General features: G+C 45.5%; 2 long non-coding RNA genes across 4 annotated transcripts in view; one reads left to right on the forward strand and one right to left on the reverse strand.

The window, feature by feature from the left end:
• Window positions 1–3,295: 3,295 nt before the first annotated feature.
• Window positions 3,296–8,376, forward strand: part of LOC123134679 (uncharacterized) — a 6,970-nt gene continuing 1,889 nt past the window's right edge. For 2 of the 3 annotated variants that reach the window (XR_006465701.1, XR_006465697.1), the window contains exons 1-3: window positions 3,296–3,745; window positions 3,916–4,045; window positions 6,205–6,320. This is a non-coding gene — a long non-coding RNA (uncharacterized lncRNA). Of the gene's footprint in view, window positions 4,046–6,204; window positions 6,321–8,376 lie in introns of all 3 variants that reach the window. The other variant, XR_006465700.1, reaches the window with a different exon arrangement.
• Window positions 4,653–8,376, reverse strand: part of LOC123134695 (uncharacterized) — a 5,368-nt gene continuing 1,644 nt past the window's right edge. The window contains exons 2-3 of the long non-coding RNA XR_006465703.1: window positions 4,973–5,132; window positions 4,653–4,863 (exon numbers count right to left, since the gene is read on the reverse strand). This is a non-coding gene — a long non-coding RNA (uncharacterized lncRNA). The remainder of the gene's footprint in view (window positions 4,864–4,972; window positions 5,133–8,376) is intronic.

Genomic DNA, 8,376 nt, shown 5'->3' on the forward strand with positions numbered 1-8,376 from the left:
CCTCAAAGAGGGCTACATATTTTATTCATTTGCATCCAAGAGCGAAAAGTTCACATTTCAGCACCGAACTAACCAGTCGGTATGATCTGCAACCGTCAACTTCAAAACAGCTCGCATTAGAGCACCTCTAGCAGATCCCGCAACCGGACGTCCTGCAAAACGCGTTTAAGAGCGCCGGCAAAAAAAATTTACGCAGGGATGCGTATACGGGGTCTGTTCCGCCGGAGCGCTCGCGGCACCGTAGATTTTACATGGCATCGAGTAAATTACACATTTCAATAATATGAACCGAATGGAATCGTAACATAAATTCAACATATGAATGTATAAATGGTCCAAAAAACAATTCACGATACAACAATAGTTTTCATTACAACAAATGTTCAAATTCAAATAATTATTACAACACCAAATTGTTCAAATCTCACACGAACAAAAATGAATAAAAATGGGGATCTATCTCCCCCCATGGAGTTGCCACCGATGCTCAATAAGATCACGTTGAAGTTGGTTGTGTGAATCACGGTTCTCGATTTTCTGGAAGGTCTCAAGAAATGTAGTGATCTCATATGTGTCCCTGGCAGGATTCACACGTCTACCAATATTGTCATAGTTGTGCTCCAAGTCCAAATCTCTCTCATCCTCGACGATCATGTTGTGTAAAATTACACAGGCAATCATGATGTTTCTGAGGGATTTTTTATCCCAGAAGTGAGCAGGACCTCGAACAATGGCAAACCAAGCTTGCAACACGCCAAATGCCTTCTCAATATTCTTTCGGCAAGCTTCTTGTACTTCGGCAAAAAAATTATGCTTCTTGATTTTAGGGTCACTAATGGTCTTCCAAATGTTGACCATGAAGGATAAATACCGTCGGCAAGATAGTACCCCATGGTATAATCATGGCCATTGACCGTATAGTAGAAGCTTTGCCACTAACTAGCTGAGCAAATAGATGAGATCGTTGCAAAACATTGATATCATTGAGAGACCTAGCAAAATAAAAGAAGAAATGTTAAATCCATAGATCATGTGAGCACGATGGTGGGTTTACGTTTGTGGCCGGTATATTGCCCTGCACAGGCCATCGGACAGTTCTTCCACCTCCAATGCATGCAATCAACACTACCTAGCATGCCTGGCCATCCCCTTGCTTCGCTCATTGCCATGAGCATCTTTGTGTCTTCTTCGTTTGGAGCTCAAAGGTATTGCTGGGTAAAAACCCGGATCATTGTCTTCGCAAAGACACAGACACATTTAGTGGTGGTATCTTCGCCAATGCGAAGATATTCAAGCATGATTGGTTTGCTGCCAGTATTTGGCTAGCCAAATGTTGGCATTGCCAAATATTGGCAATACCTAGGCTTGCCAACTATTGGCAATTTTATGTGAGATAGGCAAAACAACTCGGTAACCAATCAAGTTGCAGGCAATATTTGACACAATGCCAAACACTGGCATTGCCAATTTTTGACACCAAACCAATTATACTCTTCATCCGCATAGTCGTCGGGAACACCATATGCAATCACTCTCATCGCCGCTGAATTTTTTTATATGCACTAAAACCAATCAAACCGGCGGCATTCCTACGCCGAGTGAAAAAACGTCGCAAGCCTCGACAATGCAGACGAAAAGTGACCTACGCAGGGGCGGAGCCAGAAAATTTAGCCGATGGGTTCATTCATTGATTATTGTGAGGATTTTGTCTAATTAATTAAGTGTAAAGTCTGTTTTTGCACTGAAGGCCAAATTTTTTTTTGCACCACCTTGCATCAAATATATAGCACCTTGTTTCAAAGAAGAACTATATAGCAGTCAAAAAAGCATAATGGATAGAAATATAATATCATTTATGAATAGCAAATGCGGAAATATTATATTTGTTATTCCCTAGCAACACATTTAATTAGTAACTATAAAACCATACTGATTGAATCGTGTGATTATAGAGTCAACCTGGTTCCGGTGCATCTAGCTGTCAGAAAATAACCTAAATATATGTGAATCGTCCCCGAAAATTGACAAGTCGCAATATTCCTATTACCACGTAATCACTCTTAAAATTTAAAACCCTAGCAATACAATTTGGGAAGCAAACATCAGACGAAACAGAGGCACACGCTTGTAGGAATTGATGACTTACCTCTTTAGGAATATGATGCACTTTACCTACGTTTAAGGTGGCCTTGAATTATTTGGATGACTTACCTCTTCAGGAGTATTATTTGGATGTAGTGCTCGATTTCTCTTTTGAGAAATATATGTCATTCTATACCCTAGATCGGTCAAACAAAATAAGTACATGGAGTAAGCAATTAGAAAATTAAAACATGAACACCAGAGAGGCGATGTGCTGATGCAATCTGAGTACCTGGAATTTGGGATTTTGGACAACGATCGCCGGCTTTGCTGCCGTCGATCTGCCGTGGTGTGTGGCGATGAGTGGCGGCTGATCATGGGCGTGAAGAATAGATTAGGGTACGAACAGGAGGTATAGAGGCAATTTACTATTGGGCTTTCGGGCTTTTTTATTAGGCTGTTCACTTGGCGTTGGAGCTTGATGGGTTCAGGCCTTGCTTTTGGTTGGGTTCATACGAGTACGTATCTATGTACCTGTAACTATACCAGAAAAAGTCGTTGGCTCCGCCTCTAGACCTACGCATTCGATAGCGCCTACGAAACAGGTGAGCTGGATATGTCGGTACCTCGGCAAAGTAGTCTCTCATGAGCATCTTATCACCGAGAGCTCGGTTGCGGGGAATGCATAACCAGCTGACCGTGGATCCGCGCCACTTTTTCTTCGGCCTGCCTCAAATTCGTCCACGAGATGCAACAACACAAGGTTGTTGACATTATCGCCGAGTATCATCTCTTCTATGTCCAATCGTCGAATGAAGTCGATGAGTACGAACTCTAATCAATCTACGAAATGCACATAAAACACCCATAAATTTCACCCGAACCTACTCCGGGCCAAATCAAGCACGAAACTGCAGGTGTTGTTCATACCTCGCCGTCCGAAGCAAAGCCGCGCCGCGCCGCCCCTTTCTTCTCCCCGTTTGTGGTAAATGATGATCGTTTCTGTTTGAAAGTGCACATTGAGCTTTGAGATTTTGTGTAGTGTGGTGTGCCGATTATGATGCGACGAATTTTATTGATCCTAAATTCTAAAAAGTGCAGCTGCACTTTTTGAAGCTGTCGAGCACACACCATCATCGACCGTCCGATCGTCTCAGGTGTCTCTCGGTCGGGACTGGAGCGACGCGCCTTGTCGAGCATCCCAGCGGCCAAATGGGCCCACTCACACACGGATAACGACCCCTCCACCACACGCGTACACGCATTCTGCCTTCACAAATTTCGCCAAATTCACCATCGTCGATCTTGAGAACCACCGGAGTATTGGGAGATTGGGCTGCGCGTGGGTGCCATGACCGCCGGAGTATTGGGAGGCTGGGCTGCGCGTGGGCGCCGTGGCTGCCGGAGTAATGGGAGGCGGGGCTGCGCGCGGCCGCCGTGGCCGTCGGAGCAGTGGGAGGTGGGGCTGCGCGCGGCCGCCGTGGCCGTCGGAGTAGTGGGAGGTGGGGCTGCGCGCGGCCGCCGTGGCTGCCAGAGTAGTGTGAGGCGGGGCTGCGCACGGCTGCCCTGACCGCCGGACTAGTGGGAGACGGGGCTGCACTGCATGTCTGCATCTACTTCAGCAAGGTCAAGGACGTCGGCAGCGGCGACGACGAGCGCACTGGTAAGGGCGCCGCGGCTACGAAGTGGTCGTACTACGCCAGGAGGGTGCCACACGAGGAGGGGTTCCTGCTGGGGCTAGGCGGGAGGGCGTGGTGGACTACCGATTTGCTCCACGGCCGGCGGGGAAGCTGCTGGTGGACACTGCTCACGCTGTGGTTTTCACTGTTGCAGATGATGTGGTTGTTACAGAGGCAGATGTCCGCTCGGGGCATTGCAGACAAGCGTTGCCTGCTCAGGAAGCAGCGGGTGGGATTTTGACAATGTCCAGGGCATGGATGAAGCCAAGGAGGAGCTTGTTGAGGTGAACCTGGCCTCTCTACTTCGTACTCGTGATTGTTTTCTGTGGTGTTGATTCCATGATGATGAATAGGCAATAGACATAGTGCTTTGACGTAGCAAGTCAGAGGCGATATAGGAGGTCGAAAAGGGGTGTGTCGCATTGGAGATGTGGGGACTGGAATCTTCGACGATTTGAGCCGGAAGTGTTCAAAACTTGCCCATCACATGATAATTAGTTGCTAGAGATGTCGGCACGAGTTGCCCAGAAATCCACTCCCGACAGTGTTGGGCTTTATTTCGCCCAAAACTCGCCCAACTAAGATACTTAGTTGCAAGAGACGTGGCATGATTTGCCATAGATGTTGTTTTAGCAACAAATTGATTTAACTTGCACAAAATTTGTTATTTCTAATAGGATAAGTTGCCTACATATAAACAATTCTTGCCTAAATCACCGAAGTTTCATTATTATTTTTGTTATCCACTATTTTGATAGACTGAAATAGCTTTTCATTTAGTCCCCCAAATAAGCAAGACATTTCATTTGTACCATAGTCAACCATTGTTTTTAAGGCATCCCACCTTGGACGCTTAGCGGTACGGTGCACTTGCAGTGTCTTACAATTATGCCCGCTTTAAGCGCTTAGGCACCAGGAGGGCTGGTGCTCGCCTTAGGTCGCCTTACCACCTTATAAACAATGTAGTCAACACCCAATAGTTTTGTGCTACAAGGCTAATGACTCCATCACCTTCAGTAGCTCCTTGCGCTAAATACATGCTTTGCTAAACAGCACTGTGATATTAATCCCAATTTGGCTTCACAAATGCGCTTTATGTCACCTGAAAATTAAAACTCATTATATGTGAGAAACTGAGGATAGCAGAACTGACGAGCAGAGGACTGTGAAATATTTGCAACATAGTACTGTACAATAGGAGGCATCCTCACCATACAACGAGCCATTGTTGTCAGGGAGGATTACCAAAAGAAGCTCAAGCTCCTTTCCTTTGAGTTTTTTTGGTGCAGCGTTATACACATGCTTAAGCACCTGTACTGCTTGATCTGGTCTAGCCGAATACATTGGTATACCAGGCTCACTGTTGAACTCCTGCAATACCATTTACAAATAACAATTACTTGAAAAATATTGCTATTTCGTACATTATCTATATCGGAATTATCTGTTGAGTGCAGCACAACTCCTAGTGTGGCTCCCCCCTTCTCACAAAAGTTGCATAACCATTGGTACGTAGTTGCTTGTTTTCACTTTTCGACTTGCCCAATGTTTTCGCGGTCCTCTCTGTTGGATGTGTGGTGGTAGTGAAGGTTTTCGCGGGGGTCGCGTGGTGGTGGTGGCGATTTTCAGGGCCTGATCTCCGTAGTGCGCCCGCTGACGAAGGTGGGTAGCAAGCGATGAACGGGGGGTGGGGGTGGGGGGTGGGGGGAGGGGCCGAGGGGTGTGGTTATGGTGTGAATATGGGGAAGACGATAGGCATGGTGAGTTTGAAGGTGATGGTTTTGGGGTTAGTGGTGATAGGCCTTTTCCTCAATGTAGACAATGGACAACGGTGCGAGTTTGGGAGGGTGGGATGTTGGAAGTTGCCAGGGGCAAAGGATACGAGTTTCCTCAATTTTGCTTTCTGACTTGCCCAATGGTTCTATAGGTAGTTTTCCTGATGTAGACATGCGCGTTAACACTAATTTTGCTCATAATTTTTGTTTACTAGCCAGTGCTCCCAAACTTGCTTAATTAGAGTACAAAAACTCGAACACACTAATCGAGATTTTGAACTTAGCATTTGGGATTAATTAGGGGGCCGAACAATGCGTAGCTGTTTTGGATCTCGAGTGAAGGTTGAGCCTTTCTGTGTCCAGGTGAAATACTTCAGATAATGAACAATCCTAAACTTGCCTAATGTTTGTTACTTAGTTGCCTGACATTGTTGAGAATTTGCTTTTAATGGTTTTGTTACTTAGGTGGCTTTGAGTTTTTGCCAAAACTTGCCCAACACTTTGTAGCTAGTTGCTTCTTAACACGTGAACTTTGCTCATGTGCTATTTTCCTTCACATTTCATCATATGGTTCAGAATTTGCCAGTTCTTTTTAGTTAGTGTCTTCGAAGTTTCATACAAGCCACCTGAATATGCATTTATGGTTATGTTTTTTTTCTGTTTTTTAGTGGGAAAGATGGCCGGGAGGAGCAAAAAACGCAATTGGCATGAACGGCATGTGACTGCTCTTGACCATGATTCATTCCCTGCCATTCAAGACCAACAAATAGAGGGCAAGTTGCTGGTAATCTCTCCCCTCCCCCTCCGGTTTAAACATCCCCGTGGTTTTTTTTTTCAGCCACCTCACACACATGTATCGAAGTTCACAAACACAACCCACCCATAATCACTTGAGTGAAAATCAAGGGTTAAGCAAGTCCACACTACTAGACCAGGCAATGGACACACAAAACAAGCAACTTAAACACAAATGTTAGGTCACGTACAAATGTTAGGCACATATCTAGGGGGGAAGGGATAGGGGGTTCTGTGTCATGCAAATCACACATGCAAGACAGGCAAGTCGCTTCAAATGTCAAGCAAGTACTATACTCAACACTTTTTGATAGCTTCGGGCAGACACCAGCAAGTGTAGTCCAATCTAAATCGCTCGCCGCACATGCGGTCAGGTGGCCTCTGGTTGGAACAAACCATTTTTTCCGCGCACGTCACAAAATTATTGGGAACAGTCAAAGTGGAGACAGCGGTAGGGGTCCCACAACTAACTCAAGCGCCCCTCTCCATTTCCTGTATTGTCGCATGTAGTTCAAAATTCCAGGAGAGAAGCAGGGGCCGGCGTTGCCTGTTGTTGCCTTGTTTGCCAAAATCGAGCGCCGCCCAAATTCGCTGTTCCAACTGAGTTGCTGGAGCGGCTATGCGCAAAGGAGGGAGGCATGGTGCGATAGCCACAAGCAGCGGTAGAGCTTCTCATTTCCAAGGGGAGAGTGCAGAGGACGGAGGGAGGGGGCATTGTTCAAATCCAGAGCTACATGTCGTAAACCTCAGATTCATGCTCTTTTTTTGGTCTCGCCGTGTTGCTGGTCTCGGTGCCCCTCTGCGCAGGCAACTCCATTGGGGGGCAGGGCGCTCTGAGTGTCTGATTCACCACATGCGCGCGGGGGGTGGGGGTGGAGCAAGGTGGTTTTTGAAGGGGGCATGCTGGGAGGCGGACGTTGGATTGGGGAACGGGGTGGTAGGCTGGGTAGGAGATAGGATGCGGATCTGCAGAGGTCTACATACATGGCAAGAGGAGGATGGTTTTTGATGGCGATAGCATTTCCTTGGGGGTAGTTTGCACCAAAATATTTTTCAACATCAGACAATTTTTGCGAGGGCTCGAGGTGGAAGTTGCCCGCGCAGAGGGGCATGAGTTGCCACATACGCGTTTTTTGTAACTTGAGGAACTACTAGGTAAAGGACACAATTAGAGCGCGCCTCCGAAAAGTGCCAAAACTTGCCCAGCATATGAGATAGAAGTTGCTACAGATGCTTAGTGCGAGTTCCCAAGGATGTTTTAAACTTGCCTAACCATTGCCTTGTAGTTGCCTCAAAATGATGCACACTTTCCACCTCATTTTCATTATATACTCAGATGATAGACTGGTGCTATAGGGGTTTTAGTTGATCCTCATCTCGGAAGTCGATACGTGCCTAAAAACCTCAGTACTTGCCTACATTTTTTTCCCAGCGATGACAGTAAAACTAGTGTGCACTACAGAAAGGAAAACAATGATGTAAAAACCATACAATAATTCAAAAGTGTTGAACAAGCATAGGAAGAAAACAAATAACAAGCATTAATGGTTGCTAGATGTGAGCGGGTCTAGTTCCTATTTTGCGAAAATAGTTTTTTGCCAGATCTGTGTCCTACCATGGAGTATGGCCTTTTCTGTGTTCTGTCCATTTTTCAACTTGCCTAAACATTGATTTGCAGTTGCCTCAAAATGGTGCAAAACTTGCCAATTTTTTTTTCCATTTATATACTCAATGATAAACTATTTGCTAAAATGGGGGTTCCATCTTTTGCTGATATTAGGGGTTAGGCAACTCCACACATCTAGATAAGGCAATTGATACACACAGATCAAGCAATTTAATACAATTGAAGTCAAATACCAGTTTTTCCACTATACTGATAGTATAGAAAACATACACTCATCAAGGTTAGGCACCTCCACATAGGTAGACCAGGCAATTGGTACTCACAAATTAAGCAACTTAAAGAAACTGAAGTCAATCAAATATATAAAAATTAGAGAAAAGTCGAGTAAGTGACATCTTAGGCACACATTTTAGTGTGT

This window comes from Triticum aestivum, chromosome 1B (assembly GCF_018294505.1).
Source record: "Triticum aestivum cultivar Chinese Spring chromosome 1B, IWGSC CS RefSeq v2.1, whole genome shotgun sequence".
Lineage (NCBI taxonomy): Eukaryota > Viridiplantae > Streptophyta > Magnoliopsida > Poales > Poaceae > Triticum > Triticum aestivum.